Below are 18847 nucleotides of genomic sequence, written 5' to 3'. Positions count from 1 at the left end.
GTTTGCAGCAGCACACCATAAAGCTGATACATTCTTCATTTTAAAAGGTTTAATAAGGGATATTCCTTTAAAACTACTGGTTGATATATATGTCAGCTACATGTAATTAGTTCTTGCTACTCTGTAACTGGATTTTCCTCTTTGAGTGGCTTCAGTGAGCATACATTTTTGCCACCACTTTAGTACCCTCACAGCAGTATGGTCTGCTGTTTATGTCAAACTGCCAGCCAAGATAAGGTTACAGATACACAAGCAAGCCTTGCCAGAATGAAGATTAGACAAACTAAAGGCAATGTAACCAAATCCCATGTATAAGTACAAAAGCAGACCATAGCTTACTTCACAAAATGCATTGTTAAAAGTGGTTAGTGGGCAAGTAGGAGATTTTCCTTTCTTTGGAGTCTTAGGAGCTTTAGTGGTTTATGGCTTTGGTTGTGATACACTGATATTTCCAAAGTAATATGAAGCATGAATGGATTGTCCAAATTATGCACTTACTATTGACTAGGCTTGGCATATACCATGGGTTACCAGAAAACATTTTTAATTAAAATATTTATATCCCATCCTATAGGAGCCCCTGGTGGCACAATGGGTTAAACTCTTGTACCAGCAGGACTGGTCAACCAACAGGTCGGTGGTTCAAATCTAGGGAACAGAGCAATCTCCTGTCTTTCGAGCTCTAGCTTCTTCTGTGGGGACATGAGAGAAGCCTCCCACAGTCATGGTAAAACATCAATCATCTGGGTGTCCCCTGGTCAATGTCCTTGCAGATGGCCAATTCTTTCACACCAGAAGCAACTTGCAGTTTCTCAAGTCACTCCTGACATGAAAAGAAATTCCACCCCATATCCAAAGATGTCAGTGCAAGTTTACAATTGCATTCAATTAAGCAGTTTAAACCAATTTGTATTTTAAACCAGTAAAAATGTTATACTTTAAAATAATTATGTAATATTTTAAAAAGTTAAAGCTAGCACATGCATAAACCAGATAAAATTGTTAGTTCTCTGAAAAGGTTTAATAAAAAGTGATGCTTTAATTTTGGTGCTGAAATAAAGCCAATGTCAGTGCTATTAGGTTTCTAAGGTGATAGCATTCCACATCTGAGGCATCACAATTGAGTCCTCACATACTGCATTGCTTTCATTAATGGAAAACAAAATAGGTCCTTGCAGCAGATCTCTGTCCTCTGGCAGGAGTATACAGACCATTGGTTCTCAAACTGTGGATCCCCAGGTGTTTTGGCCTACAATTCCCAGAAATCCCATCCAGTTTACCAGTTGTTAGGATTTCTGGGAGTTGAAGGCCAAAACATCTGGTGATCCACAGGTTGAGAACCACTGATATAGACAGAAGTCTTCCTTCTGAGACTGAAGCAATGAAGGATTTTAGATCCCATCACAAGTACCCCAAATTCAAATTCATACTGACAACCTGTGTAATTTCTTTAAAATCAGCATCATGTAGTTCCTGAAAGATGTTCTCTTCAGCAATTTAGGTGCTATATGTTGTATTACTCCAGCTTCTAGGTCATCTTCAAGGGCAGATTCACATAAGAGTACACTACACAAGTCAGAAAGTACCAGTGCATTAACTACTATGGGTAAATTATACATGTCCAGGAAAGGCCATATCTGGCAAATCAGTTAAACATATCCCCAGGTTTTCTGAGCTATAGACTACTTCTGGGTCTCCCTAACAAAGTATGAGAACACGCAAACTATATACCTTCTCCCTTTAGGGCAGGTTGCTTATCTAATTCACCAAGCCACTGAGTCTCAATTTTATCAGGATTCAGCTTCAGTTTATTTGGCCTCACCCAGTCCAATATAGCATACAGGAATTACTTTAGCACTTGCATAGCCCCAGTCATCTCTGATGAAAAGGGGAACTAGATGGTAACACTAAACCAGAAAACTCCTACTGACTTCTCCCGATGGATTCATACAGACACTGAACAGTACGGGAGACAAGTAGAATTCTGCATCCCACAGTTTAATGGCCACAGATCAATGACAAGGGTCCCCGCTGCTACTCTGAAACTGGCCTTATTAATTTAACCTAGTGCCTCTCACTACTATGTGACAGAACTAATTCATCAAATACCATGAGCAGTGGTTTCAGAAGCCACTGAGAAACTTAGAAAGATCTGGAAAGGTGACACTTTCTGTCTTTCATTAGAGCAGCTGTCTATCACAGCAACCAAGGCTGTTCTGGGATCACATCCTCACCTAAAACCAGACAAAAATGCATTATCATTCTTTTGCTTAAAAATTCAATATTAGCATCTTAGAATTCTATTGACTGGTTTAAATTCTGCTCATAATGGCAACAGTTTTCACCACTGATGACTTCTAGAAGGAGTTTACTTCAACATAGACAGTTGTAACCAAATGAAAATTATGAAGTAATGACTAGGAAAGCAAAGCACTCAAATAGTGAATTGTCCCAACAGAAAGATCATTTTGATGTCAGATGTCATTATGTCAGATGAAGTGGTCACTTGAAAGTACCCAGACTGATTGTGAAAGAACAAATTTCCCTTGCATCACCCACAACTTGACCAGCTGGGACAGTCTCATATGAAGTCCTAGTTTGATTGTTCTAAGCCTCTACACAAGACATATGGAGAATTATGTCAATTGATCTCTGAGAAGGAGAGAAATAAGGTAAATTCTAACAGTCCAGCCCATAACTCCTGTAATTTTTGCTTCCATCCTGAACTACCTTGTGAACACAGGTGACCTATGATCTATTCATCAGTTTATGGGGACTATGAAATATGGTTTGGTTAGAGAATCTAAACTGTTGTCCTAAACATTGATCTGATATCCTAAGCAATAAATTATTTTCCAATCCAAGTGATAACTATTTTATATGGAGAAAATCAAAGGCCTTAGCCAATTCATAAGAAATACATGGAATTTACTCATGAACAAACTGTGAGGAAATATGTTCTAATTGCCTTTGTAAAATGCATGGAATGGGCAATGGGTTCAGATTGTTTGAAGTATGAAGTCAGAAAATTCTGTAAATGTGATTCTCCAAGGGGTTAAGGATCTTGTTGATGCATCTTAAAGCCTGCCTTTCTTGTGGAAAGATTAACCTGAAATGCTCTTTCATTATTAACAACCCATATTAAGTCTGGTTAATAGGAAGCCATCAATAACTAAAAACCCTACAATAGAGGCCTCCTCTTGTGTCACCAATCTGACAAATGGTTACAGAACAGGAGCTGCAATTTGAAAAGCATTTAGGAAAATGTCACCTAATCAAACCACTGATAATAATTGTTCATCAGCACTCTCTTCTAATTAAATTCATGTGTCTATGCAAGAGAGCAGTCCAGGAATTTAGGAATCCACTGATGGTGCAAAAATAGTCATCCTGATCTAGCATCTCAGGTCACATGTTAATTGGGCCTAGCACTTCCTTGCAGGGTCTTCTATGAAGACAAATAGGTGCATGTGAAGGTCAAACAGAATAGAAACATGATGAAATTAACCATGTATACTTTGCCAGCAAACAAGGTTAACAAAAAAGGACAGGAGCAAAAAGAGAAATAAGTACAGGAATGTGAAGCAAAGCAAAATCTGTCCAGGGTTCAGAAACAAAGTACAGGGTATGTTCTGCTGAACAGACATGCATTTGCCTTCAGATCTGGACAAAGAATACAAAAAGAGAGTAAAGCTAGATCCAAGGCTCTTCACTGTTAGAAGTCTTTGTGTGTGTGTGTGTGTAAATTTGTAGTTTTATTGTATACAAGTAACAGACAAAAACAAATATTACAATAACTAGCAAAACAAATAAATTACAACATCCTACCAAATCCTTTCCTTTATTCCTCACACCTGTGAGCCTACCACCATGATGCTGCATCCTCATAACAAATGCAGCAACAAAATCACTGTGCAACTGAACTGGAATCCTGTGCTCTCAATAACATGCATAAATCAACATATCAGTATGTGCAGATTCAGATGCGATTCCACAATATGCCATTTAAAGGTCATATCATACTACCCTCTCACTCTATTCAGGCATGTCTTCCTCTCCCAAGGAAAATGGGGACCTGGCAAACAGATAGCTGGTTGGCTGGACTCCACTTCCCAGTCACTTGAACCAATTTGATATGCAGCACATTTGTCACTGTTGGCACCACTGCAGCAAAAGAGGATTTTCAGAAACAAGATGCAAGTGTTTTTTTCCTATCAGAATATCTATGATGGTTTAATTCAAAGCAGGCATGTAGCCGGGGGGGGGGGGGGGGGGGGGGCTTGGGGGGCTTGAGCCCCCCCCCCCCCCCCGAAATTCTCATGGTGGTTCGCAAAAAGGCCTTACTGGTGCATTATTTAAACTGTTATGTTTATTCATATCATGATCTGATCACCATACTCAATATATCCCATATGCATGGGGGTATTGGGGTAACGATACAAAAGATTTGCTAGGCTAGACCCTCTTTCACTCAGACTCAGCCCCCCCCCCGAAACTCAGCCCCTCCCGAAACTCCCCCTGAAATTTTTTTAGCCCCCCCCCCCCCCAAAAAAAAACAAAATCCTGGCTACGGGCCTGATTCAAAGTCATCTCCGTGTTAGTCTGAATCGACATGTTTGCTGTGTACTAATCTTGTTGTGTATCATAATAATAATAATAATAATAATAATCCAGTATATAGATCTCGTTTGCTGTGACATAACTGTGCTTTTGTGTCAGTAAAATAATAATAATGACAATAACAATAATAATAATAATAATAATAATAATAATAATAATAATAATAGAAACATCTGGAAAAGCTGACACGATATGAGGATCGAACTGCAAAGACTATGGCACAAGCCAGTAAAGGTGGTCCCAGTGATGATTGGCACACTGGGTGCAGTGCTTAAAGACCTTGGCCTGCACTTAAACACAATCAGCACTAACAAAATTACCATCTGCCAGCTGCAGAAGGCCACCTTACTGGAATCTGCACTCATTATTCTCCGATACATCACACAGTCCTAGACACTTGGGAAGTGTCCGACGTGTGATCCAATACAACAGCCAGCAGAGTGATCTTGTCTGCTGTGGACTCATCTTATTGTGTTTCAAATAATAATAATAATAATAATAATAATAATAATAATAATAATAATATCCTGCTTTCCTCTCATAAAAGAGACTCAAAGCTGCTAACAATGCTAAACTATTTTAAAACTACCATGAATGTGGGCAAGTGTATATGTTAACTATAACAGAAATGCAAAACCTGTAGATATAGTGATGAGGTGACAAGACATAAGACATGAATGTCAAATGGATGGAATTACAACAAGCATTCTTCAAGCTACACCATATCAAATATATATACACAAAAAGCTATCAAGACAAGACTTATACTCAAGACTAATGTATCACAGATAGTTTAAAGACAGGAAAGGAACTCCCTCCACCAGCCATATGACTCTTACTCATCTTCACTTTAGGCATTATCCTTCTTCCCATCTTTGTATCTCACGTCCATCTTAAAAACTGAACTTCAACATACCCACAAACATTGCACTTCTGTTACAATTCACACACACAACCTGGTCACCCATGGGTATAAATATTTGTCCATAGGCTCTTCACTCTATGCATCTCATGAAGTAGACCCAGTCTACAAAAGCTTATGTTACTAACGTCTTTCTCTATCTATATATATAAATTTGTTAGGGGCATCCAACGAGGAAACAAAACTCAAAAACCCCCCAACGAAACTTAACCAAAATTCCCATGCCCATAACACAACCCACAAGGTACAAACATATCTACTCAAAATGAAAAACAACACAACAACACACTCACAAAAAGGCAAAACAACAAAACTCAAAAATCCCCCAACGAAACTTAACCAAAATTCCCATGCCCATAACACAACCCACAAGGTACAAACATATCTACTCAAAATGAAAAACAACACAACAACACACTCACAAAACGGCAAAAGAATAAAACTAAAAAAAAAACCAACGAAACTTAACCAAAATTCCCATGCCCATAACACAACCCACAAGGTACAAACATATCTACTCAAAATGAAAAACAACACAACAACACACTCACAAAACGGCAAAAGACTAAAACTAAAAAAAAAACCAACGAAACTTAACCAAAATTCCCATGCCCATAACACAACCCACAAGGTACAAACATATCTACTCAAAATGAAAAACAACACAACAACACACTCACAAAACGGCAAAAGGATAAAACTCTAAAAAAAAAACGAAACTTAACCAAAATTCCCATGCTCATAACACAACCCACAAGGTACAAACATATTACTCAAAATGAAAAACAACACAACAACACACTCAAAACGGCAAAAAAACAAAACTCAAAAAAAACCCCAACGAAACTTAACCAAAATTCTCATGCCCATAACACAACCCACAAGGTACAAACGTATCTACTCAAAATGAAAAACAACACAACAACACACTCACAAAACGGCAAAACAACTGAGCATGCGCATTGGCGCCCAGCCGCAAGTTCCCTGGCGTGCGCACATGCCCTTCCGGCCAACGTTCCCTCTGCGGAAACCATGCCCACTCCAAGCCCCGCCGCGCCGCTTCCCGCACACACACACACCCCTGCCGCACATACACACACAACCCCACACTCCATCACTCCCCCCGCCGCCACGCACACACACGCAACCCCACTCCCCCGCCACCGCACACACACACGCAACCCCACACTCCATCACTTCCCCCGCTGCCGCACGCACACACGCAACCCCACTCCCCCCGCCGCCGCACACACACACGCAACCCCACGCTCCATCACTCCCCCCGCCACCGCACGCACACACGCAACCCCACTCTCCCCGCCGCCGCACACACACACACAACCCCACGCTCCATCACTCCCCCCCGCCGCCGCACACACACACGCAACCCCACGCTCCATCACTCCCCCCGCCGCTGCACACACACACACACAACCCCATGCTCCAACACTCCCCCACCCCAATCTTACCTCCTTTTACTTCACGCCACCTCCAAACCCCACCCCGCCCCTTCCCGCCCTGTCAAAATCTAGGAAAGACAGGAAGGAAGGAAAGAAGGAAGAAAGAGAAAGGGAGGTAAAGAAAAAGGGGGAAGGAAGGAAAGTTAGAGAAAGAAGGAAGAAGAAAAGGAAAGAAAAGGAAAGATGGAAGGAAAGAAAAGAGAGACAGCAGAAAAGAAAGAAAAAGGGAGAAGGAAGGAAAGAGATAGAGAAAGAAGAGGAGAAGGAAAGATGGGAGGGAAGGAAGGAAGGAGGGAAAGAAGGAGAGAAAGAGGGAAGATTGGCAAAGGAAGAAAGGGGGAGGGAATGAAGGAAAGAGAGAAGGATGAAACCAAGTAGTGAAAGAAAGAAAGAGGTAGAGAAGGAAGAAAGGAGAGAAAGGGGGAGGAAAAGGGGGAAGGAATAGATAGGTACCTCTCTTTCATAATAGTCCAGATATCTACCTCAACTTTGATAAGTTTTACTATAGGCCACAGCAACGCGTGGCAGGGCACAGCTAGTGATAGATAAATCTGTCTTACACGCTTATGCTTTGTGAGTGAACAGGTGTCCTGCTTTTGAATCTTACACAACCCTCCCCTCTGAACAAGAAAAGCCAATGTTTAGCCCATTCTAGTATATCTATGTATGAAAGATTATACCACTACATATTAGTTGAAACTAGTTAAGAGTAGTTTACAAAGAAAGTCTGATGTGATGGTAAATTTGTTAGACTGGGACTTGAGAGATACAAATCCACACCTTCACTCAGCAGTGAAGCTAACCAAGTAAACCGTGAGCCATTCTATCAGCCTAATGAACCTTATAACATTGCTGTGAAGATTGAGGGGCATACTTCATTGGAGGCAAACAAGATACAAACATTGATGTCTAGGGGCCCGCCCTTCCAGACAGGCCCTGATCCCAGGTTTTCTGTTTTAAACTGGATTACATTAGTCTATACTGCCAGATAATCAGGGATAAATAGAAAACCTGGGATCAGATCCTGGGATATAGGGCCTTTCTGGAAGTGACTCTGGTTCTGGTCAATACCTCAATGTGATCCTGGCTGTATGGCTGAAGGAAAGTTGAGATAAAAATATTATATAAATACAAACACAACACAGTTCTTCCCCTGGGTAAATTTAACCCATTTGACATGTATATGTTTTCATATAAATATAAAACTCCACTTGATTTTTTTTGAGGCCAAACCTTTGGTCCAGATAGCTTCCTTCGGCTGGCAGCAGCGAAACCTTTCGGCATGCAAAGCATGTACTATAAACTCTGAGTTATGATCCTTCTCATGGAATCCTTCCCTCAGGATAAGAGAACCTTTGAGCTCTTCCTGAATCTCTGTGACCTCTTTTCAGGTAATTTATATCTTTTCTGAGAGATTGGATCACAATCCAAAATTTATCTCACTAGAGAATAAGGACAGAAGCATTTTACATGCATCAGAATAGCCATTACATTTAACTGACAATTCAAACTCTTGCCAATATCCCAAAGCTTAATTGAAAGTAAAGAACCTTTCCTCTATTATCATATTGTGTAAAGGAACCTCAAGTCTTCCCAATCCTACCAGTACTCCAATCCCTGGGCCTCATTTTATTAATTGGTAATTATACCTGCGATTAATTTACACCATAGGAGGGCAAATATTCTCAACTTTTCCCATTAGCCAATCAATGAAAATACTATGAGCATGCTAGGGATGCTTACCTGTGAAATGTACTACCCAAAATAAGCCCATCCTACTGTACTGAGCGGCTGCTTTGGGCCATAATGATTTGAAGTTTAATCTATTTATAGAGTCTCTATGGAAACAGAGTATACGTAAGGTAGAGAGATAAGAACTACAAAAACCCACAGATTTCTTCCATCATTGTACAGAACATATTTAGATTTCTCATTTGCCCTTAAAAAAGACTCCTGGGAAACGGAATGCACAGTTCCCACACTTTAAAAATAACCAAAAGAAAACATTAAAACAGAAGCTAGGACAGGAAAAGAAAAATAGGCTATTTTCACTGCAGCATACCGTGGCTCACTTTATCTCAATGTTTCCATTCAGGGCAATGAAGACGGACATAACAAGACAAATGGAGACTAGCTGACAATTTTGACAGGAGACATCTGAAAAACAACAGAACAGCCCTATTCATTCATGCTAAATGTTCATCCAGCCAGTGGTGGGAATCATGCAGTCTTCCATGTGTTTTTGGATTGCAGCTCCCAGCAACTAGCATTGTCAATGGTGAGGAAGGCTGCTAGCTGCATCCCAGTAATATCTAGATACACAGCAGGAACATTTTCCCACCAACATCCAGTCAATTGACCTTGTTTCCCAGAGCGGATAAAAAGCTATTGATAGTGCTTTGATTGTGCCTTCTTGCATGGCAGGGGGTTGGGCTAGATGGCCCTTGGGAGTCTCTTCCAGCTCTAGGATTCTATATCAGGAGTAGGTAAGACAGGGTCTAATGGATATACTTTTTTTCTCCCATTCACCATCTCATCCTGACCAAGGCTAACCATTTCAGGATCCAAACATTTCCTGTCTTTTCTTCACTTTCTGCCTCCGAAAGAAGAGGAAGGAGAGGAAAGGGCAGGTAAGGGACTTTGGAAGGACCCCCCCCCTCCTTGCTCCTGGTCCATCCACCCTGCTCTGGCCCACCATGCGGCCGCCAAGTTAGAAAGTTGCCCCATCTCTGTTATAGATGATGATGGCTTTGCTTTGGATCTACTAAGTTTTAATATTCACATGTCTGACATGGTCATGGTAAAGTCACAGCCCTGGAGTGTGGTGGAGGCTTCTTCTTTGGAGGCTTTTGAGCAGACGTTGAATGGCCATCTGTTGGGAGTGCTTTGAATGCGATTTTCCTGCTTCTTGGCAGGGGGTAGACTGGATAGTCTCCTCCAACTCTATGATTCTCTGATTCTATGATTAAGTGATTTTACTACAGCAGTTTCCCATAATACATAATACCAACTGTCCATGTTAAAATGTCCCAATTAATCCTCAGTCATTTCACTTTTTCAGCTTCTTTTAAAATGTCGCAGTTTTTCTCTTTTCCTCCCACTTTTCCTCTTTGTTCTTAGTTAATTTAATTGCTATAAACCAAGATCAAAGTCCAAATGTAGTAAGCACTCAGTTAACTCAGCAGAGTGGAGAGAAACATTTCTTTTCTCCACGGAATCAGACAAAAGCAAACTGCTGCCCATCTCTCCTAGCTTGTATGTTCTTTTTCATCAATAGGTCTTGCCATCTTGACCACACTGTAACATTTTTGCCTGTAAAATGTTGGATAGTATGGCATGTATGTCCAGGTGGCAACATTTGATTTATACGATGGAACAACAAAGCACTTTAAAAACAGGATTTGTATATATTCTGACCACTGGAGGTCAGGCAAACAAAGTATACATGTACATGAAATCGAATTTGTTAACTTTTACACAATAAAAAAAATCTTGGCAGCTGCAGCATCAGCAGTGAAAAATCATTCCATCGCTACAAACATGAGTTTAAAAATATCAGTATTTTTTAAAAACCAAAACAAAGCCCTTATAACCTTATTTGAAAGAGAAAGTCCTTTGCGATTATAATAAGAATCTTGACTGAAAAAGAAGTGCTATACATCTAACCATAGCTAACACTGATTGTATCAAAACACAACTAAACCCACTGGAAGAAATAGCTGCAGGTAACCCCAGTTTTAATAAGACTTACTCCTATGCAGTGAGTTTTTCAACAAAATGTTGTCAAGTGCTCCTACTTATTCTGTCCAATTGGCTACCTGTGTTTTTCTCTAGAATACTCAATTCCAATCTTGGCCCAACAAAAGGCATTCCAAGTTTGCTGAACAGGCTCAGTTCTCTATTGGTTGTGTGGAATTTTGCTTTGATTTTACCCCCCTGGAAGTACCCCTCAATACTTTTCAAGTATTCATGTGCTATGACAGATACATTAACACATGAATGTTTGCTAATGTGCAACAATTATTTTAAAGCATAACACATAAAGAGGCTGAAGACTAAGGATATAGGCATTGCTCTGTGTTACAAGCACATTCTCATATGCTCGGATGAGATATATTCTATTGATTTCAGTGTAGTGTATTTAGTGCCACTGAGATGCAAGAGTCCTTCTTTCTCCACATGCTACTCATAGTTAACCCAATCACCACTGACTACAAGCGTGAGAGGCTTTTGCACGAGAAGCCACAGTCTTGCCAAGAAAGAAACCTTTTTCTTTAGGGCTGCAACATATAATTAGTTAATTACACTTTTTTAAAAATTAAGCAGTCTAGCCAATTAAGGTTTAAAAGGTGGCCCTGATTAATCATACAGCAGCTTTTTACAAGTGCTTATAAAAACTGCAGGTGGTAAGCATCATATTAAAAGCAACATTCCCCATTTTCTTCTCGGAGGCAATGCAACTTTCTAAGAACATTCCTGTCACAACAAAAGTACATTATTACAAAGCAAAGGAACTAGGCAAAATGTTTTAGAAATAATCTAATTACCCACATGCAAACATATGTAAATGTAATCACTAAATGAACCAAGGAAAATACGCACATCTAAATAGAATTTAAGCACTAAGCATCAAGCACAGGGTTGTCAGACTCTGGTTTCTGAATTTTCAAAAGAATTGATCAACACAGGGCCACAGTTAATAAACTATAAGGCCCAGAAGAAAGTTCCAGTTTCAGATATGTTTGAGATAATTATTTGTGCCATCTGGCCAGGACATCTCTTACAACAAAACAGCAAACATGTGGTCTGAAGTCTAAAGTAGTCTATAGTCTGTCTGCAGTCTGCTGTAGTCTGAAGTGATCATGCAGTCTGTAGCCCTTTCATAACTTCTCTGGAACTATAGATTAAAGCAGTGGTTCCAAACCTTTTATTTAACCAGGGTCCACTTTGACCAAGAACTGCTTTGACTAGGGACCACTTGACCAGGATCCACTTTGCTCAGGGACCACTTTTACCAGGGACCACTCTCCAACATTAGTACCAAAAAAAAGGGGGGGGGGGTGCTCAGCTCAGCAGAAAGGAGTGGAAATAAAATAAATGAAGAGGAAGAAAGTTCGTGGACCAGAGTTTTGTTCTTGTGGCCCACTGCTGGGCCGTGGCCCACAGGTTGAGAACCACTGGATTAAAGGAAGCTGCATACCAGAACATACATACAAACAGTAAGCAACAGGATCATAGATAAACATTACTAGAGAAGGTTTGAAGAAGGTTGTAGTTTCCAACAAGCCATCAGTGGTCTAACACCATGAAAGATTCACAGAAGATCTGAAGAAGCGAGTCACACATGAGCAACACATTTGCCCCTCCTACACCAAATTTACTTTTGTATTGCCAGACTCATGACTATGGGTTCCAATTTGAATTCTAAAAAGATAAGCATTTGACCAAATGGAAAGAGCATAATTAACCATATGGTTTTCAAGGCATCTTAATGCCACACGCTGCATGCAACAAAATGTCAGTGCATTCTCAATCTCAATAAAATTGATTTTATGAAAAATTAGTTTTGCTCATGGCTTCTTGTATGCACCTGCTGATGTCAATTCAGTGCTGCCGTCTAGGAGCTGTAGGAGTCTCTTAGTCATAGAAAGCAACTGATTGGGCAGAGTTGCATACTGTTGCATTTGTTAGTTTGCTAAGTTAATTTATTCACATTCCACTTTTCTTATTAAATCCAAATTGTAATACAAAGTAGTAATATTTGCTACTTGTTCTGCAGCAACTGGAAATGGCAAAAATGGTTAAGTGTTTGGTTGTGATATCCATTGAGAGGAGCAACTTCACTCCTAGACAGAATGAGGCAGCTGTCTCAGGTAGCAGATGCTGATGGGGGACATACTGTCAACCACAGATTTGTCATGATTGTTGTACTGTGACCAGAGTTCATGTAAAATCTGATTGGATTTTGTATGTAGAATGGTGGTTGTGAGAGGCAGCAAAATGTCTTTGTCTATCCAACAAGTGTGCATTGTTACTGGGGGCCTGCTCCAAAACACTGCATCATGGTGCCTGAAATCCAAAGGACATGTTACAGCATCAACACCCGTGCACTATATCTATCACCAGTCATACAAGACAGGAGACAAACTCCATTGTAACAAGTCAGATGGCGGCTGTTAAATGACTATGCAGGGCAGTCAGTAATCCAGCCATTCCAGAGCTCAAGCTGTTTCAGCTCACACTACCTGACAGAAAATATATTCAGATAAACCATTGGGACCTTGGCTCACCTTGACCATGTCCTTCCGCAACTGAAAAGCAATACATTACCCTTCCTCCAGGGCATAATATTTAAGCGTACCACGCAGGAGCTTGAACTCTGGACATTCTAACCTTTACATTTTTTTTTTTAAAAAGGATAACCTATCAGATTCAAACTACTATTGTCCCAAAAGGGAAGGCAGAAACATATCTTGACAGTAGGCTTCTACTCTCTACTGAAATAAAATCCCAAAACAGTCTCCCTTGAATAGAAACCAAGCAGATTCAGTGGTCTGAAACTGAGCTAAATAAAGTATATGACAGTTCACACAACATTTTAATGTAGAGTTTTGTGTGTGGCTTCTTCAGAAGGATTTTTCTTTGCAGATTTTGAAGGATGGGAGAAGGGGTCTTCTGTCTGATAAGGTGAGGATAGAAAGTACTTCATATGTTTGTGTTAAATTCAAAATGTAATAGAAGTCAGATGGCTGTTAATTAACCTAATTTGGTATTGTTTTGATGAAGATGTTAGCTGACACATTACTGATGGTTAGAAGCATTGCACTTGTACAATTTATATTTGGAAATCATACCTTTTAAATGTGAAAGACATGACTCAGCCTCTACAATGTCTTTAGAGACTGTGGAAGATGAAAATGCATAACAAATTTGATCCCACTTTCATCTATTTCAAGCCCTTCATCGTCTTTACAATCCAGTTTACAATATTTGTTGTTACACCATGCAGACTGGAAATATGTGACTAAAAATAAAAAATACAGCTGGACTTTGTGGGACTGGAGACAGAGCTGCTGCAATAAAAACGTGAGCATTTCTAGAAATAAGTAGCATTTTGAAAGATACAGAAATAGCCTCAAAAATTGATGTATAAATCCTATTTTCCAAAGAACCTTGAGAATGAAGACTCGTTTCTCCTCACCCTTACCCTTATAGCATATTTTCACTTATGTAATTGGAAAGAAATATTAAATAGTACGTTCTTTTAGCTTCAAAATCTCTGGAATATTATTCTAATTTGTTAAGTGTCCCAAGAAATATAGTAGTGATATGTAAACATATACTGATTTGGAATAGACTCAGGTAAAAGGCTTTTCCAGTGCAATTGTTAAGGGATGTTTGAAACTAGATCTTTTTAATTCAAGCCCATTCTAAGTCTAGGCCCTACTGCACACTGGTTATCATCACCAGGATCACAAAAAGACAAGCACCACATTTAACCTTCTTCTGTTCCAAGAACCAAACAGGCAATGATGTGGTTTTGTAAATTATATATAGTTCCACACAACAAACAGAAAAAAGGATGAACAACAAAAGATGCAACCAAAGTTGTTAGAAGGCTTGAGCAACTAATCTTCAAGGGAAGTAAAATCATCACACTGAACATAGTTAATCTATGCTAGGCTATTAAGTATAGTTACTAGTCAGTGTGCACTAGTTATTATAGCTACTATCCACCACTAGGATTACATACCTCTGAAAAGCAACCGCTAGGGAACAAAAGAAGGAATCTACTATTGTTGGGGACTCATATGAACAACTAGTTGGCCATTTAAAGAAGCAGAATTCCATCCCAGATAACTTTTGGCCTAATAGAACAGAGCTCTAATCCATGGTGATCAGAAACAAGGAGAAAGATTATGGTTGTTGTTGTGTGCCGTCAAATCATTCTATCTTATGGTAATCTTGAGGCAAACCATGTGTTTTCTTGGTAAGATTTGCTCAGAGACGTTTTACCTTTGCCTTCCTCTGAGTAGGAATTTGAACCCTGATTTCCAGATGCATGATCCAATAAAAGGGCCTTTCCAAACTACTATATCATGTTGAATCTAACCTCTATCTATCTTTCTTCTTTCTATCTTCTATCTATCTGATAAACGTGAACGTATGTATGTATGTATATTTATATGTATGCGGGGGAGTATGTTTTTGGTCCATTTCCTATTGGCTCCCACTTCCAGAGAACACTGTGACTCACACCATCAAAGCCTGGGTGTGGAGGGTATTGCCATTGAATCATGGGAGGCATTGTTCACTCCCATCCAAAAAGTGTTGTGAATCCAACTGGTGATGAATCTGGACCAATCTTGGCATGACTACCCAACATGGCCAACTTTGAATACTGGCAGGGTTTGGTTGGAATTGTACTTGAATTTCAGGAGTTATAATTCACTAACTTCCACACAGCACTGTGAACCCAACCAACGATGGATCTGTACTACACTTAGCGTGCATACCCAACATGGCCAACTTTGAATACTTGTAGAATTTAGGAGGAATAGACCCAGACTGATGGGAGTTGTAGTTCAGCCACATAGTTGTCCATTTTCAAATAGGACCGTTCATAAAACCCCAAATCAAGCAACGGTTGTCTGCCTCCCACAACGGTTATCTGCCTCCCATAATTCAATGGCAATACCCTCCACACCCAGGCTTTGATGGTATGAGTCACAGTGGTCTCTGGAAGTGGGAGCCGTATTGAGAGTACAGTGGAGAAGCTGTGGCCCAACTTTTTCATTACCAACCAACATGGTAAATGCTTCAGAATACTGAGAATTGTATTTCATTTTATATCTGGAGCCACAAATTCCCTAGATAATATGTGTCAAATGCAAGCCCTGCAGAAGAATCCAGCCCAATGCGTTATTTTATGTGGCTCATGAAGCTTTCAATGCCAGGGCAATGTAGTTAAATTTTATACAATCTTAGAACTACAAATGCCTCTTTGAAGGCAACCAAAAAATCCGATGTAGCCTTGGGTAAAAATGAATTTGACACTCTTATCCTAGAGGCTGATCTTAGTCTAAATAAGAACTACATTCCATAGAATTTAGCTCAACCCTATGTCAAGTCCTTTCTGCTGCAGTCAGATCAATTTGGGAAGTGGACAGAATGCAATGGACAGAAAGTGAGTACAGAGTAGCACAATTTAAGACTTTAGAAGAGTCTGAAGCCAATTTAGAATTAGCTGGCTTTCTTTCTGGACTCCCTCCAATCTCACCCACACTATTTTACTTAGCATGTAATTTACAACAGACACGTGAAGTATACCACTGTTCCAATTTTCAAGATGAGAAACAACACTGAGGGTGACATGAGATACATTCAAGTCTGTAACTGAGGCTATAGTACTTTCTCCATATCATGAGAAGACATAACTCACTAGAAAAGACAATGAGGTAGAAGGAAAAGTGGAAGATCACAGTCTCTCTGTGTGTGTGTGTGTGTGTGTGTGTGTGCATTACTCAGTGACAGAAGCAACAGCCCTGAGTCTGCAAGATCATAGCATGACTTGGAGGTCTTTCATTCACAGGGATGTCATAAGTGGAAGTTAAATTGACTTCAGTTCATAACAAACCACACTAGACTCATGCTTAGGCATCACCTTAGTTTCACCTTAGTTACCTCTGCTTCTGATATTGCCATCAGGAACAAAGTAAAAACTCAGTTAGTTTGGACAAGACAAACTTCCAGTTCTCCCTCCTCAGATTGTGAGCTATTCGTGGTCTCCAGCACCAATAAAAAACACTTCCTCTTCATTTTATAAAAAAACCCAGTGGTGGAGGGAGAGTTTTTTCAATAGGTCTAAGGCAGAAAAAAGATTACTCCTCAATAATAATCATAATCATCCTTATTTATATTCCACCCTATCTCCCCAGGGGGACTCAGGGCGGATCCCAACAAACAAAAAGGCAAACATTCAATGTCTCAATAGCAATAAGTACAAACGTAATAACCCAGAATAACCCCACATAAAAGGACAGCTTAAACATGACATATATAACTTTAATAAAAACATAATCTATCAAGAATTATAACTAAAATAAAATGTGAACATAGAATCATAGAGTTGGAAGAGACCTCATGGGCCATCCAGTCCAACCCCCTGCCAAGAAGCAGGAAAATTGCATTCAAAGCACCTAAAACACATAAAACATCTGAATTTAATGTACATGTATTCAGTGCTGCAGCCCCACTGAAACGTTCCCTCCCTCACCTAAAATTAACTTTAAAATAAACTCAGTAGCTTTATAATGGAACATACATCTAGTTTGGCCCTCATCAGCGAGTGAAAATAGGATTAACAACTATGCTATTACTACACTGGAGAAATGTCTGAACCCATGATTTTAATAGGAGGGATTTTCCCCCCACAGCACAAAATCTAAGGGCTCAGCTTGCAAAGAATTCTGACATCACACTACAATGCACTACAGTTATACGTGGCTCACAGTTATATAAAAGAATTGGAAGTTTGCAAAACTAAGCTAAAATAAAAAGGAGCAAGGGATCTGAAAGGGACACAATCAATACTCTGTTACAGTTAAGGACATATTTTGAAGAATACACCTTCTTGCCAAACAAAATGATTTTACTATCTAAAGCAGGAGTCCTCAAACTTCTTAAAGAGAGGGCCAGGTCACAGTCCCTCAAACTGTTGGAAGGCCGGATTATAATTTGAAAAAAACATGAATGAATTCCTATGAACACTGCACATATCTTATTTGTAGTGCAAAAAAAAAACCCACTTAAAAACAATACAATAATTAAAATGAAGAACAATTTAAACAAATATAAACTTATTAGTATTTTAATAGGAATTGTGGGCCTGCTTTTGGCTGATGAGATAGGGTTGTTGTTGTTGTTGTTGTTGTTGTTGTTGTTGTGTGCTTTCAAGTCATTTCAGACTTAGGTTGACCCTGAGCAAGGGCCGGGTAAATAACCTTGGAGGGCCGTATCTGGCCCTTGGGCCTTAGTTTGAGGACACCTGATCTAAAGCATTACCATTTCTGTTTATTACAAACTGAGAGTGCACATGCAAAAGAAAAAAATATGGAAAAGACTATGTTTCTATATGACTAAAGAAACTAAAAGAAAACATGTTGTAAGATTGCCAGTGCTAACCTGTGACATGGAAACATGTTGCTCAAGCTTCTTGATCTATATCAAGTGTGGGAATCATATGTCCCTTCCAATGTTGGACCACAATTCCCACCAATACAGTCAAATCTCAGAAACATTGGGGGTTGCAACCCAACAACATCTTGAGGATCACATGATTTCTGCCTGTTTTAAATGGCTCTCACTTTGGATACAAGACTTTATTCTGTCCCCAGACAACAGCTTGCAAAATGGAGTAAGAGAGGTCATATCAAAGGACTTCCTTGTTATCAACTACACAGTCACAACATTATGATTCTACCTAAAAGGCTATGACTATATTCCTGGGATATGCAATTTAGAAATGAATATGTATAATGTTTAGCCAGAGAGCTCCAGTACTTAATCAAACAACTTATCCCAGGATTCCACAGGATGTAATCATGGCACAATTAATAGAATGATAGTGCTATAATTACAAAGTGTGATTGGGTATCTGACCATTTCCAGTTTCAAAATGTCAGGCAGTAGATAATGAGAAATGAAAGCTTGGAATGTAAACTTCAAAATTAATTAACTATTACAATTCCAGTGCCTCAAAGAGTGTAAACTGTCATTATAATTGCATTAAAAATAATTATTTGCTTTTCAGTTTATTTTCTTGTAAATATGGCAATTACTTTTT

The 18847-nt window shown here is 39.5% G+C and overlaps 1 protein-coding gene across 1 annotated transcript in view; it reads right to left on the bottom strand.

Moving 5' to 3' along the window:
• TMCC2 (transmembrane and coiled-coil domain family 2) overlaps positions 1-18847 on the bottom strand; it is a 99754-nt gene that overhangs the window by 68216 nt on the left and 12691 nt on the right. The gene's annotated exons all lie outside the window — the stretch shown is intronic.

Source organism: Anolis sagrei, chromosome 4, assembly GCF_037176765.1.
Source record: "Anolis sagrei isolate rAnoSag1 chromosome 4, rAnoSag1.mat, whole genome shotgun sequence".
Taxonomy (NCBI): domain Eukaryota; kingdom Metazoa; phylum Chordata; class Lepidosauria; order Squamata; family Dactyloidae; genus Anolis; species Anolis sagrei.
The sequence above is the reverse complement of the archived record's forward strand: the minus strand, read 5'-3'. Positions and strand labels throughout refer to the sequence as shown.